This window comes from Sinohyriopsis cumingii, chromosome 2, assembly GCF_028554795.1.
Source record: "Sinohyriopsis cumingii isolate HCF-2022 chromosome 2, ASM2855479v2, whole genome shotgun sequence".
Classification (NCBI taxonomy): Eukaryota; Metazoa; Mollusca; class Bivalvia; order Unionida; family Unionidae; genus Sinohyriopsis; species Sinohyriopsis cumingii.
The window spans coordinates 55,396,862-55,423,103 of NC_142962.1; the positions used below are offsets into that span (position 1 = coordinate 55,396,862).

At 33.6% G+C, this 26,242-nt stretch overlaps 1 long non-coding RNA gene across 1 annotated transcript; it reads left to right on the forward strand.

The window, feature by feature from the left end:
- The first annotated feature begins 15,961 nt into the window (after positions 1–15,961).
- LOC149804905 (uncharacterized) lies at positions 15,962–19,588 on the forward strand. The gene is made up of 5 exons (XR_016414692.1): positions 15,962–16,106; positions 16,583–16,597; positions 17,354–17,383; positions 18,083–18,125; positions 19,211–19,588. It is a non-coding gene; the product is annotated as an uncharacterized LOC149804905 (long non-coding RNA).
- Positions 19,589–26,242: the final 6,654 nt, after the last annotated feature.

Consider the following 26,242-nt stretch of genomic DNA (forward strand, 5'->3'; position numbering starts at 1 on the left):
TTATGATAGCTTTAAGTTTTCCTTTGATTCGCATGTGTCGTATATTGAGTTTGTGGCAAGCTCTAACTGGTTTATGTGGGAAGCCAATTTCTGAACCTTTCTGAACTGTCCGGCATGGCTGTAAGATGAGATCAATTTGTATGGTAAACAAGAGAGAATTACATTCTAATTGTTTTCAAGGCTTCGCCAATACGAAAGGTCGATTAGCGATTACTGAGAAGTTTAGAATAAGGTATTGAGCTATAATCTTCCTTCTTAATAGTTGATAGCTACATGAATTCAAATCCGTCATCTCAATAAAATATATGACCAAGATTGACCGATATCTCAAAAATATTCATTTGTGATTTTAAAAGATGTATTCGTACATTTTTAGATCAAGAAGCACCATGAATCTGTACTGAAGTCCTTGAATCTATTTTTGGAAAGAAGTAAGCACCATGACTCAAATGATACAGCAAATTTTATTCAAGCATGCTAATTAGTATTACATGGTCATGGCTCTGAAACTGAGGAGTGGTCTTTCGATAGATGTATTTCAGTGCCTTTCAATCTTTATTGAATGTCCCTTATCATTTATTAAAATAATCATTATAGTTTAAAATTCGATGAGTATATCAAGCAAATTGAGGGAAGATAGCTAGCCCCTCTATGAATGAATCCAGCACGCCCAATTTCGAAAGCTATATAATGTGGCAGTGAATCAATTTCAAGTTTGATTCTGCATTGTTAAAGAGACAATATTACTGGTGGTTAGTTAATCAGATTTAAAAAACAAACTGTGAAATCTAATGAAGCAAAGAATATCCACAAAAGGAGGAAAGTAAGATTTTGGGTTTTAGATTTCATAAATACAAACTTAAAATATATTAAAATGTATAATGTTGCAAAATATTTTTAAATACACCTATTCGGTATTTTCAATAAAAAAACCACGTCTGCGCATTCAGGAGATTGTTAAACTGTAGAACGCATTACATAATTTTCTCAATGTATTAAAATATTTGGGAAACTAAACAATTAAGAAGATGAATTCGCTTTTTTCCACAGATTATATAGGGAATGCATTAATTTGGCAATCCTATAAATATTGAATTCAAATATAATAATGTATATATTTATGATTGGCTTCATTCTATGAAGCTCATGTTAGGTATTACTTCAATATATTAGTATGATGTGCACTTAGTGCTTTGCCTCACCATTTCCCAATCATAAGGTCTTTTATCTGTTTCAGCCTGTCAACTGTGAATTACATATAATTTGTTATATTTATTATATTTAATTATTTATAATATATTGGGCTTCATTACACATCTAAGTTCGAAAGTACATATTAAACTATGAGCATTTTTATCATTATTTTAAATGACGGGTTGTAGTAACAAAAATAGTGATACAATTGCAGATTATATGTAGTTAATGTGGCTTTCATTCCATAAATGTTTCAACTGTCATCCGTTCCAAAGGCTCGTTACCAATATGCGATATGTTTTATTTCTTCTTAATTTTAAGACCATTTTGCGGTAATGATGATATTCGTTCCCTTAATACCTTTTTCATAATAAAACATTAAACGATAAGCAAAACATTTAATATGCCAAACTAATCATATTATAACGGCATGTCTTATTTGTCTCCTAAATTCAAAACATGACAAGACGAAATGAAAAATAAATACACATTCCTTGTTCTTTACAGTAGTTCTGAATAGTCTGAATAGTATATTGCGTTTATTCCTATCCTTTGAAGACAATTTGAAAAATACTATATCTTTACAAAGCAGTTAGTCCTAATGTTAATAAACTCTTGACGATTTCACATACTTGATACCAAGTACTATTAGAAATGAACGGAGCACCATATATGCTTATAAATGCCCATAAAGAGCTGTAGAACCCCTTTCGGCCATCTCCCCTTCGTTGTTCTGACCACTAAAATGCCCATAAAGAGCTGTAGAACCCTTTCGGCCATCTCCCCTTCGTTGTTCTGACCACTAAAATGCCCATAAAGAGCTGTAGAACCCTTTTCGGCCATCTCCCCTTCGTTGTTCTGACCACTAAAATGCCCATAAAGAGCTGTAGAACCCTTTCGGCCATCTCCCCTTCGTTGTTCTGACCACTAAAATGCCCATAAAGAGCTGTAGAACCCTTTCGGCCATCTCCCCTTCGTTGTTCTGACCACTAAAATGCCCATAAAGAGCTGTAGAACCCTTTCGGCCATCTCCCCTTCGTTGTTCTGACCACTAAAATACTTATTTAAAATCTTTCTGTGTTCGATTTATTTTATAGATCATGTTTTATTTAAACTAAATTAATTTTATACGTAAACTGGATTGCATGTATTTTGTTAAAGAATTATTTGCTTAATTTTTGTAACTAAAATATGTTCTTTGGATGAAACATATTTATACTATAACGCCTCTTTAGTTACGGTTAAGAAATTGTTCATTTATTGAAAACCTTACTGTTTTTGTGTACAGTGCCCTTTTTGTAAATCCCTCTGATATATATATATATATATATATATATATATATATATATATATATATATATATATATATATATATATATGTGTGTGTGTGTGTGTGTGTGTGTGTGTGTGTGTGTGTGTTTGTGTGTGTGTGATTATGTCTTTGTGAACGATATCCTTTAGAGGAGACTATTCACAGACATGTTTTGTTTCAGGCTGGAAGAGGTATATGGGCCACCAAGGGCAATGACGTAATAGGTACAACGAGTACAACACATCATGCAACTAAATCTGATTTATTCTTCTAACATGTGTAATCATCCCCTGACGCTTTACCTATATAATCATCCCTTGATGCCTTACGTATGTATTTGTATATTTCAGTGTCTTTCGGATGAAATATAAAGATGACATTTGAGATATTTAACTGTTTGGAAAAAATGAAATGAAAGCTGCGGAGAACTTTATGATACAAAAATCTGATATTTATTACTATGTTAACTGGCGTTCAAACTGCCTCGACCCACATCTAGTGTAGCACTTTATACCAGTTAAACCCCATATTCCGTGTTAGCAGTTTAATGGGCACAATATAATGATAAATGTAGTAACATTTCCTCTGTTAAGCATAAATACAGTATAACTTTCTACGCTCTGCTTGAGAAAAAGCATGTAGAGCCCATACAAACTTTCCTTCTAACTAAATTGTATTTCCACAAATGCCTCTTTGTTGTATGCGCATTAAACGCTTGGAAAGTTTTGATTGTGTTGAGTGTTCACATTTGTTGTGCAGTTACGAACCAAATGGATTATGAATGTTAAAAATATCAGGCAGTTCTTGCTTGGGAGAATTTTTATATATAGCGATAGAAACAAAATTGTGTACGGTCTTCATCCACGGAGATAAAGAGGAAAATAAGTGATGCGATGGCATATGTCAGGAATTTTACAACTTTGATGTTGTGTGTGAGTGTAGGACGAGTGCGAAAACTGCGCTGACGGTTCAAATAAATCAAATAAATCAAAGTAAAATTTAGGATGTTAGTTAAAAAATGAAAACATAAAACAGCCATAATATAAGGAGCGAATGACTAATGATTTAAAAATGATTGTTTGGTGTAGAGAACGTTCGATGTGATAGTGGACCTTTCTTTGCCGTTTCCAGATAAGTGATTGTTTTCTAAAAGACGTGATGGTATGAGCTATCATTTTGGGTTCCTAAAATGGTAGATTAGTGTGATGCTTATTAATATTTGCCAACCGGTTTATTGATGGCATATATTTAGATATCGAATGAGAAAGCATCTTTCGTGTATATATGTATTATATAAAACATTTGAAAGTTAATTAAATCAAAACCACAAATGACAATTTAGAAGGTCGACCTCCATAATATTCATGAAATAAAGCAATATAATTTTATTAATATTAATAGGCACAGAAGCTGCAATAGAGGACTTTTTTAAACTGTTCAAGGACATATAATAATGCAAAACCACTAATGTTATTAAAATATAATGTATCTATTATTGAGGATCATCGACATGCAACCTGGCAGTATTAAGAATGCAACAACATTTTAAAGAAATCCGACGATTCCTTTAATATTGGATTAAATTTTATCATAAATATTTATTGAAAAGAAGTGTGATTTATTTGAAAGTTTAAGCCACACATAACTAGCAATAAATGCTCTCTTGGCGTTTCAAAAACCACGATTTTATATCATTGCATAAAATTATTGATCCCCAGATCACATAGACATTTCAGATTCGAAGTTGAAATTGTGTCAGACACCAATATGTTGTGATGGTATCTAATTCTGTTCATACAAAATGGATATTAATAAACCATTATGTTACCTAAAAGTGTAGACAGGGAGTTATTGATGCAGCCGTTAGTCATAAGACAGAAAAGTATAAGTCAAGAAAGAGACTCATAACCATTAGTAAACTTTAGACACATACTAAGTTTCTCAGAGAGATATTAATTTTTCTGGGAAGATCATAGAGTCACGGATTCATGCTTGAAATAGTTATTTTGCTCTTAGATTAGGCTACAGCTTTTAAATAATGAATATCATTATCATCTGAAATACTTAGCACGGGTTTATAGTCTGGCAATTACATGACATCAAAGACGTTTGAGAAGGTTATTTACAAAAGTGTAGGAAGATACGTCTATATTTTCGTGTTCTCATCTAAGATGTATTTCTGTTTAAATATTGCTTGGTGGGTATATCTTAAAAATCCGCAGCGTTTTGTCCTTCTTCTAACAAATGTACTGATCGAGTGGCTTAAGTGGTTAGAGTGTCCGCTTCAGATGCTGGCATTCGCGGGTTTGAACCCCGATCGAGTCATATCAAAGACTTATCAAAAAGCTTCTAGTACCTGCCTCGCTCGGCGCTCAAAACTGAGAGGTTAGTGTTAGGACTGGTCAGCCTGGTGTTGGAATAATGTGACCGGTGGGGAATGAAGTCAGAGTTGTAGATATCACTATATACTGCAACACTGGAGTTATCGTAGTGTAATTGTTAGAGTTGTTAAAGATATGTTAAAAATCCCCCCCACACACACACACACACACAAACACAATTTAAAAATGTACATACTGATAGAGAACTTTCATAGGAAATTAAGGTGGAAGTCATAGCAACACTGTAATTGAATAAGATTTGTTTCGTGCAATGTGAGAAACGAAGAAACTAGCTATTTTATTACTACAATTATGACATAGCAGACATTACATTCCCATTTAGAAGTTTACTTTTATATGATACCATATTACCATTTTTCTGCTGGCCTGGCATTGAACGCAAACATATACATACGTAGTATAACAAACACATTTTCTAATGTCAGTCAAGTAGGAGGGCCCATGTAAATTTCACCCAAACTAAGTAGTTCTTATTACTTATATAAAGAAACTATTATCACGGTAACTCGGTACGGTTCCGTAATAATGACATAAACTTCGAAATAATTAATTTTCAGGACAATATAAAACAGTTATCTCTGCTTGCGTTGAATGACGATGCGCTTTCCTGCATTATATGATATGTCAATCGAAACACAGATTGGTGTGACATATAAGTAGATGGGATCAATACCTTCTTCTACTTTACAAGTTACAAAAACAAATCAGACGGACGACACATATATTTGGCACAAGTTTAGATGATGTTATTAACAGAAAACAAGTTTGGGTTACCAAAGCAATTTTCATTAGGCTGCCGCTTATTTAAACGCATATTTTAACTATCTCTACAGAAAGCGGAAAACATGAATGTTCTATATGGCAAAATAATTTCAGTATAAGCCGACTTAATAACAAAATCTTAGTTCGAAACAGTTCATCTCAATCACATCTTATTTCTTGAACTTGGAACAGCATTAAATATAGCGACTAGCTAATTTCCAAATTGGAGCATAAAATACACTCAGAGCAATATGGAAATTGTAACTTACAAGATGCAGTGTTTCAATTTGCTTATGTCATTAAACGTTTGCATTCCTCTCCTAAAAGCACGCACATATATTTTATTGACCAGAGAGAGAGAGAGAGAGAGAGAGAGAGAGAGACAGGGAGAGAGGGAGAGAGGGAGATAGAGGGAGATTGAAATAACAACATCATTAACAGAGAAAAGGCGTACTCTAATCAATATTGTCACTTTTATGAATGGATAATATTATCATACTGATTCAAACTTCGTATCATCAAAATAGTAAAGGTATTCAAATTGTTTTATGTGATAGCTAATATATTATATACGTTTAATTATCTTCAATCCTATTTTAAAACTATTTCAAAAGTTGTTCATTAATATGTGATCGAAAGGACTTCGAAAGGAAACAGTGCTGGCAAATAACTCCATTACTCTTTCTTGGTTTTAAGTGATTCATAGTACACCTTCTTCTCGTCCTGTGGAAATAGAAAGAACGAACAACGTCAAAATGATAATTTGCCAAGCAATCTCATAAAACACTTTGTAATACGAGGAAAAAGATACTGATCAGAGATACCCGAAACTTGTTTAATGCTGTATTGCGGGTAATGTTTGAGATACAAATATCATACTTACTTAATTCATATTTTATTGTTCCTCGTGACGGTCGCAACAAATGGCATAATTTAAATGAATTCATTTTTATGAGAAGATTAAGAGAAGATAGTAAATCTGTACAGCAGTTATTTTACTTCGAAACCTTTATAATATTTTTTGTAAATATTGTTTCTTATCCGCACGGAATAGTATTTTATGCATTTCTCTCTGATATTCAGTGATAGTGTTCTAAGAGAGCTGTTAACTTATATTAGATTGTATATCTCGCATATCTTATGTTTGAAAATCTCTACTGTTTATTTCAGCTGCAAATATGTTTCGGCCATCGCAGAAAGTATCTGCAATTAACACAACATATTCTGTATCTCGTAAGAGTAAATGATTGAAGTTCTTGTTCATCTCTCACTGCTTCGAAATTTTAGTTTTCTAATTATGACGGAATAATTGGATCTATAACCAGCGACAATAGCTGCATCAATTGTTCTTCTACAAACTATCTTCCAACCTATCAATAAATAAAACCTATCCGTTTTTTTTTTTGACGTTTCCTATGTCAAAGTCTACTTTTCAAAATATATTTTTGTACACTTTTCCTCACTTTGTTTTTCAATTCATTGTTTCATTCGGATGCAACGAAGACATCAATACAGTTGAAAAGTTAACATCATAACATGCCTTTCATTAGGAATAATATTGTACAAATTTAGTCAGTATAAAACACAAATTGAAATGAATACATATAATAATAATTGACCACTGCAGACTTATTCTTTTATAGTTGTTATACAATCTTGTATAGTCAAAATTGTATGACATAAATATTTACTAGCGAGATTTATGTCGCCTAAATTGGATCAGTTAAAATAAATTAGTTGTTTTATTGTCGCCTTCTGCGTCATTTTTATTAAATTTAAAATTACTTTTAAAATAACTTGTTACTTTTCTACGGTTGCTAGTATTGAAAATCAAAATTACATCTTGTCCTCAATTTGTTTATCTTGCTAACATAATATATTATATTCTTTCCTATACAGATTTTGAATATTGACAAATTAAACCTGTCTGTCAGCAATATACACAGGGACAATAAGGGAAAGAATGTAAATAGCAATTCAATGTCAACAAGTGAAGAACGAAAAAGTAAAAGGTTGTAACATAATTGTTATGCTTATCAGTCTAATGGAAATCAATTCCCTAGTCTTTGTTGAAATAAAAACTGATATGACATATTGTTGTATGAAGAGAGAGAGAGAGAGAGAGAGAGAGAGAGAGAGAGAGTTGCCAAATGCATCTAAGTAATGTTGTACATGAACTCTTCAATTTGAAATTGTGTGCTTAAATACTATGAATTATATATATTTTGACATCGCTGTCATTATCATTTTAGGAAGTAACCGTTCTGAGTTAGTACAATTCAAATGGTAGTGTTACCGTCACATTATGAAACGGAAACATGTTTCTTTCATATACTTAGTATTTAAAAAAGCCGCTCAAGTTACATCCACAAAATTCCAGTATAACAGGAACCAGTATATTGCCGAGTCAACGGCTATTATTTCTTTAAGGTGATTCTCCAATTTCTGCAATGCAATATAATCTTTAAAACCTATTCTAAAGAGTTTTTAAAGTTTAATAAGCAATGTATGTTAACTCAGTGTATATTGTGAACGTAAGTAGTACCTTGTTGTAGGTTCTGGACTCTTTTAGGTCGGATGGTTTTATTCTGCATGATGTTACCCTTTCGTCGCAGACTGCTACACTACTGGTCAGATTGGTATACACTGGCAAATAGCTACTGGATTGTCACTGGATTGTCACTGTCCGTAAATCAATAACCCCCGTTTAGGTCGCTAACTCCCCAGGTATAGTATCTTTATGTAAATTGTTTTATTATCAATAGTCAATACGTTATTAATCACACTGAGACTATTTCGAAAAGCTGCAAGAGTTCCCCCAACCCTCCACCCACATATTTGTAAATGCCATCGTATGTGAATTATGTTTCTAGAAACGCTAGAACAGCGGCGAGAAATGAAAAAATATTTCACCAGTCTTTTGCATTATGCTACCTCCGATTTTCATAGTTTTAATTTCATGGAGGTTCTTTTTCAGACTTCATGAACGACAACGAACGGTCTTCTGTGGCCAGCAATGGCTTAGTACAGGCATTCACAATTTTATTCTTTACAATCAATTTATACAAAAAGCTTCATTTTCGTCAAGCCAAATTATCTCTTTAATATTGGATTTAATGGTAAGCATGATTGTGCATTTGGTTCCAAAAGTAACCTTGCGAATATCTGCAAACGCCTAATATGTTACCGTGCGGAATCGTAGATGAAAACTTCAGTGAGCTTTCATAAGCTGTAGGTGACTTTGGAGAAATATACAGTTGAAACTCGGGTTGGTGTTAATGATGATGTCTTCAACATCTGTGCTTCTATGACCTACGCGATTGTAAGGACGCCTAATTGTATACATTCTATGACTATAGGTTACTATATTTGTATTGGCAAATATGAACGAAAAGTGCAACTGGAACATTTGGTCTTGCTCCGTGAACTAACTTTCGTAGTCGATCTCGATTCGAATCGCTAGCAATCCCAGATTTTTTAACCGAATCATATCAATGTTATTGACGGTATGAAAGACTCGCATTGCAACTTGTTTAGAGAATGGTGTGGCAATACAATAAGTCCTTGAACACCTTTGGTTCACCTGCGAACAATACTAGACTAGATTGCCAAAATAATTTCTGTAATATGACATGTAAACGGGGTTTTCGCGTTAACAAAACCCATGGATATTATACATCTACGTACGACTGTCATTGTAATTAAATATCTGGTCGATTTGTAATGTGATGTTGTATCGTCAAAGTCTCCAGGAAAATATCAAACATTTTCTCGTCCTGGTCCAAAATTGCAAAACTAATATGTCATGGAATGAGGCAACGTATTCGTTGAAATATTCAAATGTAACCCTCTGATATAGAACTCTTGCCGAATTTTCATTTTTTAAAGTCCTTCTATCAAAATTACCATTGCTAATGTCACAAGTAATATTAACCTGACTTGATGAGGCAATGCTAACAATGTCTGGTGAGACCTTGCATTAAAGATTTGTTTGCCTTCGGGACTTTCATTGATAGATTTAGAACAACCAGGAACTCTCATCAGCGACGACAGTTTGACGTCAACCGTGTATTACAATCAGTGAAGACCACATATCTAAGTAAGTGCTCGTCTTCGCTTGGAATTAACAGTCGTTGCCTTCTGATGTCTTCATTGACAGAGGCTGGTGGGACATTCAGCAATATTCCAGATTCCACCACCCTCGAACGAGTTATTAGCGGCAAGACCCCAAAGGGACGAATATTAAGTCAACCGTAATATAAGCGCAGTGACTTTAGTCCGATCTCGAGTGTGCAATTCTGCCCTGCAGTGATTAGTTTAGACAAGAATGAGATCAAATTCTGGTTGCGTTGATTATATTGTGATCATGGAGGCAATACTCGTTGCATAATTTGTATTTGTTATTTTTTATCTCCATCATTATAACTTACGCACAATTGTGTGGTGAACTTGACCTTGCCTACTATCAAGTTCATTGTGTACATCACCAGTAACTTTTCATTATTAAACAAATAATACATAGGTAATATTTCTCTCTGAGTGTGTTTTAAATATTAGGCTGAATATCAATGTAAGTAAACACATTTATCTTAATCTGATATATGGCGCGTTTACACTTTCGTATTCAAATATGTGCTTGATATATATTGATTAGAAACCAACAGTTTGACAAGGCAAGTAACAAATAAGGAGAAAATAATTACACTATCTAGTTTATTATCATCACATAACAAATGCGAGTATTGTTGGCTATTGGAATGTTGTCTATTACTACAGCAGACGATTCATTGACGTGAAAACTTGATCAATACAGAAAATTGTAATTGCCTTAATATGATTAATCTTCTTCAGTCTAATTCTCATTAAAGAATAAATTAATTAAATATCAAAATTATTTCTAGACTTCTTTTAAGTGTTTCATGCTAGTATGGAGATACAGACTGTCATAGGGTGGTTGAATAATGGCAAGATAATTTCTTTACCTTTCGAAAATATAGCATGCTTTCTCAGTCATTGGAAACTATGTTTTTCTGCAAAAGCCTGTTTCAAGTGATACCCACAACCTTACTTCAAGCCCCCCTCTGTTTTTGTACTAGAATATACAACATCATAATAATTTCTGTGAGCATTTTAATGCATTGTGCAGATTGTTACAGAACTGATTCAATTGTTAATTAAAAGTAACGACCTTAAACTTCAACAATCAGATTCAAGCAAATTTTGCATTTACGTCATGTGTGGTTCTTGTTCAAAATATGAGCAAGTGTTTTTAAGACGTAATCAACATAAGGCTAAGGAGAGATGAACAAAACAGAAGTGTGTCATAACAAAAAGCGATATGACAATAATGTTCCATCATGACGTACAAACATGCAATCAAAACTGATATTAAGAGGACCCTGAAGTTGTAGAGTGAAAAAAGTAAATATAAATATATGAAAGTGAAGTAATAAAGTGATCTTCAAAGAGAACACGTTCAAAGCGTCAATTGAGGCGTGTATATGAGTAATGATAGTCGGGACGACTGCTGTATGGCACATTCCTGTCCAGGCTTTGAAGTGTGCATGTTAGAAGGGTTGCCATTACAGTCCCGTGGTTCGATGCTTCTTAATGGAGTGTGCTCCATCAAATTTACTAAACTAAAGGTATATTATGTGCTGGCAATGGTGTTAAACCCTACATAATCAAATCACATTTTATTGAAAACTTTACCGTTTCGTAAACAGTGCCCAGTTTGCATATCCATCTGAAATTTAGTTAGGATATAATTAGTTCGTTCGATTGATAATAAGACAGCATGTTTGTTCAAATAATATCGATCAATTCGTCTCTCCCTCTGTGTCTGTCTCTCTGTCTGTCTCTGTCTCTCTGTCTCTCTCTCTCTGTCTCTATCTCTGTCTCTCTGTCTCTCTCTCTCTCTCTCTCTCTCTCTATATATATATATATATATATATATATATATATATATATATATATATATATGTGTGTGTGTGTGTGTGTGTGTGTGTGTGTGTGTGGTTATTTATTTAAGCAAGTGATGCAATTCTAGTACATTATTCTTCTTTGAATTGACCTGTTTTGCTTGTTCTTTCTAACAAAAGATGTCTATAAAGCAAATATATAGTTATGTCTTCTAATACATGCATACGAAAATCAAATGCTACAGAACAAAGTTTACAAAAAATATTTCCTTTGATATTTTTACACTTGCTAGAATATTATGTCCCAATCAAGGTTCGATCTTTTTCCTTAGACTGAGAAATTTACCAAACTTCGTAGAAAGAATATTACCCTTCAACCATTTAATTCTCACTAATCTGGCATACCCGATTATTACTGATGACAGGTTTTTAGAACTTGTGTTGTTCTAATATCTGAAAATATTAGTACACATGCATTATTACAACATACAAAGAACAGATCTAAGAGATAATCATGGTCAATTGCAGGAACACATTAAAACTATAATGGATAGTTCAAATGTGTTTGGATAAAGGGACAAAGCTTTGTAAGTAGAGTTGATCATCTGATGTATATCATATTATTTTTGAAGATGGATATTAGATGTGAAATTGGACCAAACCTGGACTGTGATGATTGTCCATACAAAATAATATAATTCTCGTTATTAAACGTTTATATCAACAGAAAAATCTTGTAACGCATTTCAAAGTTTACGTTAGGTTTCCTAATAATAGTTTGATATTAGACTAAAATACCTTTGTTCATTATAAGTGGTCTAACTTGGAAATTTAACCTAGCTTGGTCTATATAATGATGACTGCGTACACTACCTTTTCTCCATGTTTTCTTGAAATCTTATCATCCTACAGAATCATTTCTTCTTTGCTATATTGTGATGGGATGCACGTGGTGGAACATAATATAAACGTTTGTATTTTGGAAATATTTCAAAAATTTAACATTACTGCTGTATTTTAACCCTTTTTATAGTACCCAGGCAGTTTTGTTTTAAGTTTATTTTATTACGACGTATAATGATAGACCAAAATACATATTTCTTGTATTAATAAAGTAAACACAACCCATTGGTTACCGACTTTAAATGTTTTGACACTTCGCTGAAAACAAAAAACTTGGTTTTGCGTAAATTTGGAGCATCGTTCAAAGTCAGAGCCAAATAAATAGACAATCTCTGTTTCAGCCATTATAAATAGGGAAATATTTAAAGAATTATTAATTTGGCAAGGAAATCGGGAAATCGAAGGTTCGATTCAATGGACTGTAAATGATTTTATTTATGAGCTATAAACGTTCAAAGCAGGATGTCGATGACCTTGCCAGCACCTATTTAACCCAGGCATTACGTAATTAAGTAGACCCACTATCATCGTAGTGTCCAAAAGACATTTTCCACTGAAAAGAAAATTATTATTAAAACGTGATGCCACGGTCTATAATTATATATATATATATATATATATATATATATATATATATATATATATATATATATATATATATATATATATATATATATATATAATGTATAAATCATGCACTTAAACTTTCACAGTGTTAAAGAGATAATTTATTTATTTTTCATATGATACCATTGTTCTTGTTTTCATGTTGTCACGGAATTTTATTATACAAATCTCTTTATGTATTAATTACATGTACACTGGATTTTTATACAACGACACCCGAAGGTGATTTATGTATATCGTACAGTATTTAAAAACAGTGAGTTAGGTTCATCCTATGCTGCAAATGAAAAGTGCTTTCGATGGGAGCAACTGATATTCATCATGGGCAAGGAAGATGTAAAGCTACATTCTCTAATTTTAAATACCTCACCATAGGGCGAAATGTTTACATTACGGAACGTAATATCAGTGAGCAATCTACTTAGGGACTTTCAAGTCTTCAGATGCAAAGGTATGCGATTATTTTTTAATGTCTTACGTATATTATAGGTTATAATTATTTTACTACCACATTTTTGGGTGTGATTTCCATGTAGCTTCGGCTTGCGTAGTATAATGCAAATATGCAAATATTTTCAATTACGCAGAGACTTGTTAGTGACCAAACAACTTAAGGACTTGCAAATCTTTAGCTCTAGCAGTATATGAGTTATTTATTTGTTTATCACTTATATTATAGGTTCTAAATAGTGTACTACCATGTTTACTTTTTTTAAATATGATTTCTATATAGCTTCGGCTTGTGTAGTATAATGTAAATATTTTCTAATCTTGTATGTATTTTAACAAGAGATCTTTATTAGCTATAAAGTTGCCTTTTATTAAGAAACCTTTTGTACCAAATAATTCTTATCGGACACAGGTATATTCACTTTTGAACCTGTTTAGTGCTTTGCATTGTTGTGCCGATAATTTAATTTGTATATTTTACCATATATAATGTCGTTACGTGTTATCGTATATCACCATGTCATTCTTAGTACACGGTGTTTGATTTATTTTCAGCTGATCAGACCTGACCATGGTGATCCGAGCTGACCGTGGCAACTGTGGAGCTGAACATGATGGTCAGGGTTGACGGGTTATCAGCTGCAGAGCTGACCATATAAGTTGACCACAGTGGTGTTGGATATATCGGCTGTGGAGCTGACGATGGAACTTGCGACGTAGCTGGTTTAACGGCGGCAGAGCAGCTTATTGAACAGTGTGTCGCTCGTGGAGTAGTAGGTGATCGGGCGTTGCTGGCCTATTGGAAGGCGCTGATTGCTTGATTGACCAAGGAATTGAATGGTGATCGTTGAATACCTGTAATATTGACTGCTTTTTTACCAGTGTGACTGCTTGCCATGTATTCTAATGAAGTAGTGTTTTGTGTAACTCCATAAACGTAATCTTTTAGCGGTGGGTTAACTTTAGGGTTTGTTGTACCCAGTGTATTGGGACTGTAATGGTATATTGTATGATATTTGTTCCATATTTGCATCATTTTACTATTTGGGTAAAATGTCTCATTTTTCACTATCTGAGTGACTACATTTTTACTCTGTGTGTAAAGTTTACAATGTTTACAATGGAGTAAAACACAGTCTTTTCGTCGTGTGAAATTACCATGAATCACTTTTCATTGGAGTTAAATACATCATTCTCTTCGCCGTGTGCAATTACTGTGAATCATTAACCTTTGTTCTTGTACTGTGTAAGGTCATTTACTTGTATTCACATTTATATTACATTATTTGGTTCGTGCGGAATGTATCAATTAGTCCAGTATTTATTCTTATACACTCAACTAAATTAATCATAATTCTTTTTCCATTCAAGTCATTAATCAATAAACATTGTATTAGTATCAACCATTAAATGTATTATGTTATAAATCTGAAATCCAACCCACTTATCCTGTTACAAGAGTTTGATACATATGTTTGCGTAAAGTATATCTTTGTAAGTTCCTTTTACATTCCATTGTAATAACAATAGGTTTTTAAAATCAAGAACGTAGTCCCTAAAATTGGTGATGTTTGTTGTAAAATCTAAAAGGGCATCAATTCGAAGATCTAATAGAAACCGTGCATGTAAACCAGTGACTGAACGACTCGTTTGCAAAGCTATATTCTCATCTTGAGAGACATACAGACAGAAATATGAAATAGATCTCAATGTAGAAATTAATGTTGTCCAGCATCATTGGAAACAATACATGTTTAAAGGTTTAAATTCGGCATGGATGGTAGCTCCAAGTGTGATATCAGCGTTGTATCATTGTAAGCGACACATCCGCTGTAGCAGTATTAATTGTTAATTGTTTCCACTGATACATTTGGATATATCATTAGTCATGATTTATTATCAAAACGAATAAAAGGATGAAAGCTTCTAATATGGTGATTTTGTGTGTATTTTTATGCGTTTTAATCTTACACGAAATCATTTTTAAAAATACATGAAATAAATGCAGTACATACCATGCTGGATATTGTATAATTTTGTTATCATTCAGTTTGAGGATTATATAATTTTTAAGCTCACATTAGTGAAACATTTATTTTTTATTTCAAAAGAATGTGATTTGATCCAGTTTATCTTATGATGTTGCTAACAAATGCAAGCATAATTTAAAAAATTGCTTTAAACTGTAAAATTGGACAATTCATTGTAACAGGCCAGTGTTTAAACACAATCGTATTAAAAGAGGACGTATCTTGAAATAGAGTACAATGATTTATATGATGTCAATTATTCGCCGTATAGTAACTGTTTGGACATAAGGTGTGTCAGATGTTTATGACCCAGGTATAAATAGGAGGAGAAAACACTCTTATAAGGAGTTGTGCGCCAGCAGCAGAGGCAGAATAGACAAAACCCATAGTGAACCAGAAATGAGAGGACTGACAGTGTTCCTTTGTGTCTTCCTGTGCATGACTGCCACGATGATAGGCACCGCCGAATCAGGAGCAATTGACAATGAAGCAGTGGATACTCAGGGTAGGAATGCACTCTTCCTAACTTTTCCTCTCAACGCACAAACACACACACAATAATCTTATAAACGCTAATTATGCACAATAGACATTATAAGGTTCTGTTACATTTTCCAGTAGCAGCACAATATTCATAAAATATTACTGTCGGACTTTGCCTGTGGGAAGATCAGGAAAGTTATGCACTGAGATTTTGATCATATACATGATTGTTCAGTGCAGTGACAATTGAGCTTAAACAAGAAATGTAAAGCCTCAGAGGCAAGACACAAATTTAATACAATGATAACACTAGATTTTGAAGGCATTATGTAAAATCTTCAGCATTTAGACTAATGAATAATTATTAAACATGACAATTTTGAAGAACAAATGCATTGGTCCACATAGGTTTATTATCACTTGTTGTTGATAAGTTATTTTTTCACCTTTACGTTTCTTTTCTCTGACATGTTTCTTTTTGTTTTCTCTTCATTTTAGGTCTGGGTGCTGAGGGTAAGAAAACCATTTGTTATCAGTAATAACATTAACATTTGTTTCCCTCTGTGAATAAATGTTTTATCGCATCAAATGTAAAAAGATTAGGGAAGAAATTACACAAGACATGCTAAGCAAACGGGAACCTTTAAGCATAGTTGGACTTCGAGACGTTAAATATATAATTAAAATTGCTTGAAATGGTCACTTTTAACACTTTGTTTCTGCAACGTGTCTACAAAATGTAGGTGTTTTAGCTGATAAGGTTACAGTATATACCAGAAGTAATCCGGCCTGGGACCAAATATCGAAGACAGACGGCTTTTGAAAGATTCCTAAATCTTTTTTTTAAAAACGATGATGATACTCCTGTATGAATAAATATTTTGTTTTGATTTCAATGTATTTGTCATCTCTCATTGAAGATAACGAATCGATAAGGACCAGGTAATTACAGCATGACGTTATCATATAACATCTTCTGTCAAGACGTATTTTATTACATTTCTAAAACATATACCAGTCATGTCATCGCCGCTCGTTAACAATAAGATAGAAACCTAATGATTGTGCCTGTTTTGGGGAAAACAAAATGTCATCTATTGGAGATGTTATTGCCAAAATGATGCAGTACATTTTATCTGATAATAATATTTTTTCTTTTTGTGTTAAACTTTCAATTATATATATATTGTAGGTTTACATTTGTATATGGCATGTCTGTTTGATTATTTAAAACTTTCATATGATAAAAATGTGTTCTGCTTGTTTCAGCCAAGAACGAAGGGGTTCCTGCAAAAGGCGGTGAGTGTTTACGACATATAACATTTAGTACTACTATTTTGTTTATCCAGGATTACTGTTATGAACTACGAGGCATTCGGTCGTATATACAATCCACCTTTCATAACATATACAGAACCAGTAATAATACTTCTCAAATCTAGACTTGATTATATTGGTATAAAAAAAACCATTTCTGTTCGTAATATATTTTGATGCAAAACATTATTGTCAGGTGTATGTAAAGTATGAATTGAATATTAGTAGCCATAAATAGTTAAATCGTTGTTCATCTTCTCCTTAGTAAATAAAAATTAGGTTTAGTTTTCGTTGCATTCTGGACAAAGCTCCAGTCATAATTTTCAAACTTTGTATCATATGCATTGATATCTTGATTTTGTAACGTGTCACACTGTTGAATCAGATATGACCCACGCTGGCTACATGGTTACTGTGACATTGGAAGGAGGAATTACCTGGATACATTTTATCTTTCTGCCGATCAGATAGGCTCTCTAAGCTGGAAATTAATTTTTATTGAAATAATATGTAAACTCTCCAGAAATGTTTTAGTACAGAATTTAGTCATAATTGTATTTTATTCAGTTTACAATTTTATACATTATTTATATCTTTTCGATCCAGTTCATTTAATGTGTGGTTGAACTTTGGATCTCTGTGTTTCTTATTCTATTTCATACATTATATTTAACTTTGTAGGGAAGAGAATGTGTATTGGTCCAGGGTGTTTCTTTTGAACGACGTAAGTTTCTACTATTTACACGCTCATTATTTACTTTATATACTATTTTGCAATCTCCTTTCCTTAACATCTAATGGCAACTACGTGGCCCATCTGGTAATTCCAGGAAAATCTCGTATGTGTAAGGGTTGAAATTACTCGTTCTATTTTCTGCTAGAACTGAATATCAGTCTTCAAGAAGCGCTGCATGAATACAATTGGATTTTCTTTCAAGCTCATTTAAATACATGATATATCTCAAGTGTTAAAGAAATACTTCAAAACGGACGTCTTATTCCTTTTCAAACAGGCTGACTGGTTCATATATTTGAATTATAATTTGGTAACGCAGATACAGAAGTTGATGCCAACATCTGAGAATGTAAGGAAGGCATGCTCCCATCATGGCCTCCACTCCTTTGATTTCTGTATAAACTACTTCACAAATCTTCCTAAAGAATAATTTGGGAGTCCATGCACTATGCTGTTCTAGATCATCTACGGAGACTCTTACAATCTTTACGTAACTAAACGGAGACAAGATCATGTCAATATTACCAATATATTCTTTCAGTAGTACAATTGTTTTGAATGGAATTGATATTAAGAGGTATAATGGAGAAATAAAATTGAAGGATATGGTTTTCCCTTATTTTAGGACTTTGCAAATTGATTTCCTAACATAGGATACACATAGAAAACAATACAAACCAAATTACAGCGTGATGTAATAGAATTTATATTTATCATAAGAGGACGCACGAATTACAACATCTCTAGCATTCATCATGTTATTACGATTCCATGATTTGTCTAAACCTCACTTTACACAAATATCATGATATAAAGAATATACTAAAGGATCAGTCTAGAAATCGAAAATATATATATATCATAATAGATTCTGTGAAGAAGAAAAATTGTTGAAAATTTAATGATAGACTTTGGATCAAGTTTTAATCGGTATAAATGAACAAATATCTCATATGAATACAAGGAATTAATTATACCATTTTTGACCGTGTCATTTTGCAAATTCTCTGTGTGTTTGTGTGTTTCAACGTTATACGTTAGAAGAGAGTGTTCACAGACATTTTTGTTTTCAGGCTGGAAGAAGACTATAGACCATCAAGGACTGTCACCTAATTCGACCAATGTGTACAACATATCGTTCAACTAATCAGCATTTGTTCTTCTAACATGTGTAATCATCCCCTGACGCTTTAGATATATTTATATTTTTCAATAAAGATAACATTTGATATATTTAAATGTTCAGTTTAAATGAAAAGAAAATCTTTGCAGTTCAATGCCCGCAAGAAACTGATCTTTACAGTAATATTTCCTGCTGAACAAAAATACAGTACAACTTTTTATGGGCTCCTTTAGAAAAAACATGAAGAAGTCATACTAAATTTCCTTCAAACCGAAATATTTCAATGCATGTTCTATTGTTTTCTACACATTAAATGTTTGAAAATTTTTGATTGTATTGTGTTTTTATATCTATTCTGCAATTATAAAACAATTCCTCCTTGGGAGCATTTTTGAATATAGACATAAAAACAAACATCATATAGGGTCTTCATACTACAGAGATTAACAGGGAAAGCAGAGTTGCGATGGTGTGTGTCATGATTTAAAAAAAAAAACTGAGGTGTGTGTTAGTGTAGGACGTGTGCAAGGAGTGCGTCGACTGTTAAATAAATCATATTATCATGTCGGGTGTAAGTTTAAAATCAAAAACAAACAACAACGAGGTATTATGGAGGGTGACTCTTACGATTTCTGTAAAGACTGTTTGGTGGAGAGGATGTTCACGGTGGTAGAGTATTTGTCTTGCCCTGTTCCGGATAGGTGTTTGTTTTCAAAAAAGGGGTGATGGGACGAGCTAGCGTTTTCGGTCCCTATAAAGGTACCTCAATTAGATGTGCATTTATATTTGCTAACCGGTTTTTTGATGGCATACAATTTAGTTTATCGAGTTCAAAATCATCTTTCATAAATCTGTTTATGATGTAAAAAGAAGTTTATCTATATATTTTATCGTTACTTCATACAGATATATTCCATCAATGTCAGTATGAAGGAACGAATGTGACATCGCACTCTGAAAATGATCCAGTTTACATTCCATATTAAAACAGGTCTAGCATGGATGGTATTAATTATTAAAAGACACTGATGTCAACATTAGTTTGTTAAGCAATGAAGATTTAACTAATTGCTTCTATTATGCAGGGTTCTACCGATTAACATACAATATGAACCATGGATGCATGCATACATACATACATGCATACGCACGTACATATATACATAAATACATACCTAAAAACATACATACATGTATACATACATACATACATACATACTTACATACATACATATAAGGTCCCTGAGTGGCCGAGTGGTCTAAAGGCTTCTTCGTTATGGATCACTGCCATCTCACCTCTGCCTGCGTGGGTTCAAGTCTTGGAATCGGCCAGTGTGGGTATTATTTGAAAGCATGCCAATAGCTTGTCGTGGGTCGGTGGTTCTTTCCGAGATTTGCCCGGATTCTTCCTCCACCATTGATACTGGCCGCCATGTATAGCCAATCGTGTGCTGAAAAATGGCAACCTTTTCCTACCTGCATGCATGCATGCATGCATACATACATAGATACATCCATCCATCCATCCATCCATACAAACATACATACATACATACATGTAGACAGACAGACAGACAATATATACATACATACAGACAGACAGATATACACACACATACATACATACATACATACATACATACATACATACATACATACGTACGTACGTACGTACGTAGGTACATGCATACATACATACATACATACTCGAGCATAATGCAAAATATTTAGGACATATTAAAGGCCAGAAAGACGGGGGTGGGGGGTGGGGTCGTCTTACCCGCGAGCCAATGTATAAATTTGAAAGTTTGCAAATATTTTTGTTGACTATTGTAAAGGCTGTAAATCTTGGGACACGAACGAATACAGCTGTTGTGTCCTAAGACACAAGCATGTAAACAAAAAATCATTTTCGGTGACCTGATACCTATTGAACTGTTATAAAGTACTATGACTGATTTTGTTATTATTTTGCATGTGAATAATTTCTGATTTCTCCAACACGAAATTAGAGGTAAATATAGTCTTCGAAATTCGTGGGCCGGTTGAGTTTACTCGGGTTACCAGCAGTACAGTACTTACACAGTGTAAAGCGTGCAAATCGTCACTTAAATCCATCGCAAACATATTAGATGCATAGTTTGCTTTAATCGTTCTTTCGACCAAATTGCATTATTCCAGATAACATTTCAGCAAGTCCTTAATACCAGTTTCATTAAGTTGAATCACGTGCTCACGGGTTACTCATTTTCAATGATATAAGCGATCCTACAGAATGAGGTAATATTTATGAAAAGGTACGCACGTTTCATTGTACAAGGCGCATGACCAACATAACATATATGTTCACGAAGAATGTTAATATTAAAGGCTAAAATTCTCATTTTAGAGCAACTAAGATCATCAATGACAAAAATCATGTTTTTAAGTGATTAATATTTAAACTTAACTTCCTATTTACTGAAGAAGGAATCTTTTTCTAGTAAAGTAATTATTTCGTCACGATAATATTCACTGCAGTACTACATGTCAGACCTCGATGCTGTTATTTATCATTTGAACGTCAGAGTCTTTAAATAAACTACTTTTCAAACAACTTTATACCATTTCTTTTTAATAATCATACATGCCATGCCCAAGATAAGTGTACATGTACCTTTTGTTTATATAAGTTTGCCTAAATAAATGCATTTAGAATTTACCGCGAGCATCTTGTGATGTCTCGGAGTTATGGGTTGGCTAATACGCGGATCATGCACGTTTTAGTGTTTCTACCTGTTCAGTTTGGGGGAGTCGGCTTATACGCGAACGGGCTTATACGCGAGTATATACGGTGGATACATACATACATACATACATACATGCACACACATACATACATACAAACCTACATACATACAAAACTACATACAAGCATACATACAAACCTACATGAATAAGTACTGATATACAGACAGACATACATACAGACATACATAAATACAGATACATAAAAAGACATAGATTTATACATACATACATACATACATATATACATACATACATACATGATAGATGATTTGATCACGGAATTAGATCACACTTTGCGAGGTCTAAAACTTGTTGATCTCCACCTGCCTTGTGTCATTTTAGCAGATGACACAACTGTCATGTCTAACTCGCATCATTCGATGCAACAGCTGCTTGATAAAATTTCCAACTATGCGAAAAGGTGGAGTTTAGAATATAACGCAGATAAAAGTTGCACCATCTAGTTTTCTAACAAAAGAACGACTGGTATCCCATCTTTTTTGTTCGACAAATCTCCAATTCCGGTAGTCAAAAATAAGAAGTATGCCGGCATACCTCTAAAATACAACTTAAAACCAAACAACGCGATACAAGAAGCATGCGATAAAGGCAAACCCTTGTTAAACTCTTTTTATTTTATTGGTATCAGAGACGGAGGTATGAACCCTTTAACAAGTCTGAAGATTTGGAAAAGAATTATTCTACCCTCGGTACTATATGGATGTGAACTATGGTCAGGTATCACAAACTCCAATACAGAAGAACCTGAGTTATGCCAGAGATATGCAGCGCGACGTATGCAAGCTTTCGATAAATATTCGCCTACGGAGGCAACGAGTAGTACCTTAGGACTCTGGTCAATGAAAGCATACATAGATAGGATGAAATCGCTCTTTTTCAACCGACTGTGTAAGGGCGATTGGACTTTTATCTGGAAAAAGATTTTCATTATGCGCTTATATCAGTATCTGACCAACCCGCTAAAACAGACGGGATTTATACTAGATATTGACAGAATAACTAAGATATATGGTATGGGAAGTGTTCTTTTAGACTATGCAGTCAGAGTACAAACAGAAGAAAAAATTGTTTGCAGTCGACATATTACTTACATTATTCAAAACCACGAAATAAAAACACCTAGAGAGAAAATATAGAACTAAGGGGTGATTTAATTCACTTCAGAAACATTCCTTTGGACTTAAAACCAAGTAGAATATGTTTTCTTGGGCGTAAATTTCCATCCATGTTATGTCCTTTCTCTGAAGTAATGAAACTATATATCATGCCTCTTGGTAAAGTTATGATATGAAAACTCTGTGGAAAAGAGAAAGACGACAGAGCGAAACATCTTATTTTAGATTGCGAAATGCTACTTGAGGAACGAAACGTTTTCTTTGATAGAGTGATTGACTTTAGAGGTGAGATACGGAATTAACTTATTCAATCAAGAAGACGATATATTGTTGGAGAAACATCTTGGAAGCAGGGTTGACTGCATGTCGTCTATTGACGATGATGTATAGGATAGACTCATATTGGTGACGGCAAACGGCAAAACTTCATTCTTCAATAAAATGTATGCCCTACTCTCAACCAACATGTTCAAACATAATATAAAAATAAGTAGTAAATTAACATTAAAAATAAAAATATTAGTCCAAATGATACCATACTGGGACAAATGTGCGATCATTGGAGGACTATGTCCCCGAACCTTGAAATGTTTGGTACCCTAATAGTCAAAACACATTTACGGGCAAGTAAATGGAGAAAAAAACAACTTTGTTTATGTGTTAATTAACAAAACATGCTTAATTAACTGAAGTTTAAAAATATTATAAGTTTAATTAGTCACATTTAAAAAAAAATAGAATCTTCAAAAAGCCGTATATATTTACTTCTTCTGGAAATAGCGACCTTTGGGGTACCTTTAATTTTTTAACATTTTCTGTTATACCTTCTATATATAATATGGTTAGAATTTTTTTTATCATAGCATAGAAAGAAGACCTATATTTAAATTCAAAGTGACAATAGAAAAATCTTCATCAGGGGCCACATACAAGTATTTAACATTTACGACCCAGGGGTAAAATCAGATACAACTAATTTAATTACATATTAGCAAATAAACGACCACAGACGAGTGGACCAGATCGTCATCTGTGGAGATTTCAATGCCCATAACGAGCTTTTGAGGGGGGTATGGGTGACGGACAAAAGAGACAGATTGATTGAAGAATGGACCGCTGAGTCTAACCTGACCATTTTAAATGACGGCACAAAAACACGCATCAGCCCTGAAAACGGTTTCATGTCCGCATCGACCTCATCATTTGCTCACCATCAATAACCTAGGTGGCGGACTGGAGGGTGGATCAAACTGACCCCTTGGGCAGTGACCACTTCCCAGTAATAGTTACCCTGCAGATGACGGTCCAGTACAACTCGCTCAAAATAACCCGTAGATGGATATACTCAAAAGCAGATTGGACAACATTTAAAGAAACTCTAAGCAAAGTAGACACCAAACATCTACAAAATGATAATATTAATAACTATTATGGAAACCTGATTGATATCATTCTAAAGGCAGCCACCATCAACATACCCAAAACTAGTTGTAACCCCAAAGAAACAAGCTGTCCCATGATGGAATGATGAATGCAAACAAGCCATCAATGATAAGAAAAAAGCCCTCAATAAATTTAGACTCACTAATAACTCTGTTGACTTCACTATATATAAACAAAAGGATAAAAACGTAATAACCTAATTAAACTGGCAAAGGAAACAACTTGGCATGATTACTGCGCAAATATCAATATTACAACTAGTACCAAACATGTCTGGGATAAGATTAAAACAATTAAAGGGAAGGAAACCAACTCCAACCCACAAAATAACTGGGGCCAAACCACACCTCAGGATTTCAAATACATAGGGATAAAGTAGAAAAAAAACTCATCAAAATGTATTTAAAGACCTCGGTCCCAAAGTATCTAACCTAAATAAGGACATTACAACTTACGAATGGGACACAGCATTAAAAAACCAAAAATGAAACACCATATACAAAAATATCCCAAACAACATCAAACAATCAATTACTAAATCAAATATGGACCTCAGCAAGCTACCCGATAAATGGAAACATGCAATAGTAATACCAATACCTAAGCAAGGAAAAGACCCAAATTATATCAGCTCTTACAGACCCATTTCCCTAACAAACAACATTTGTAAGATCATGGAAACCATAGTCACCAACCGACTCAAACACCACCTAGAGAGCAATAATTTAATCTCTGATAATCAATGCGGATTTATAAACAAAAGATCCACATCGGATCAACTAATATGATTAGAAACCGCAATCAAATTATCGTTCAACTCTAAACGCAAAGCTGATATGAATTTAATTGCAGTATTTATTGACCTCGAAAAGGCATTCGACCATGTATGGACAAAAGGCTTATTAGCAAGACTCAGTCACTATGCCATCACAGGTCGAATGTTTAATTTCATTGAGAATTTCCTCGCCGATCGTAAAATAACAACTAGAGTTGGCGACACCTGCTCTGAACTACACCCTCTTGAAAACGGTACACCACAAGGGAGCGTACTCAGCCCAACCCTTTTCAACATCATGATTAATGACTTGGACACCAACTTGACATCAAATCTAATTAAACTTTCGCAATTCGCATATGATAGTGGACTATGGAGAGCAGGAAATCCCTCCAACCACAAAGTAATTGGCGAAATTCAAACAAGTTTAAACAAAATAGGAAAATGGGCTGATAAATGGGGGTTCAAATTATCCCATGAAAAAACTATAGCAGTATTGTTCTCCGCCAAACGTAAATCCCAAAATCAGTATCCAAAACTTACCATTCAAAATCAAGAAATTAAATTCGTTAAAGTAGCCCGATTTTTAGGAATGTAATATGACTCTAACCTAAACTGGGGACACCACATTAACGAACTGGCTAAAAGGTGCAATAAGGACCTTAACCTCCTTACAAACCTTAAAGGAACCACCTGGGGATCCAATCAAGAAATCTTACTGGTATAATATTAATCATTAATTAGGTCCAAACTAGATTACGGGTGCGCAATTTACAACTCGGCACCCCAAAATAACCTCAAGAAATTAGATAGCATACAAAGAAAGGCCCTAATTATT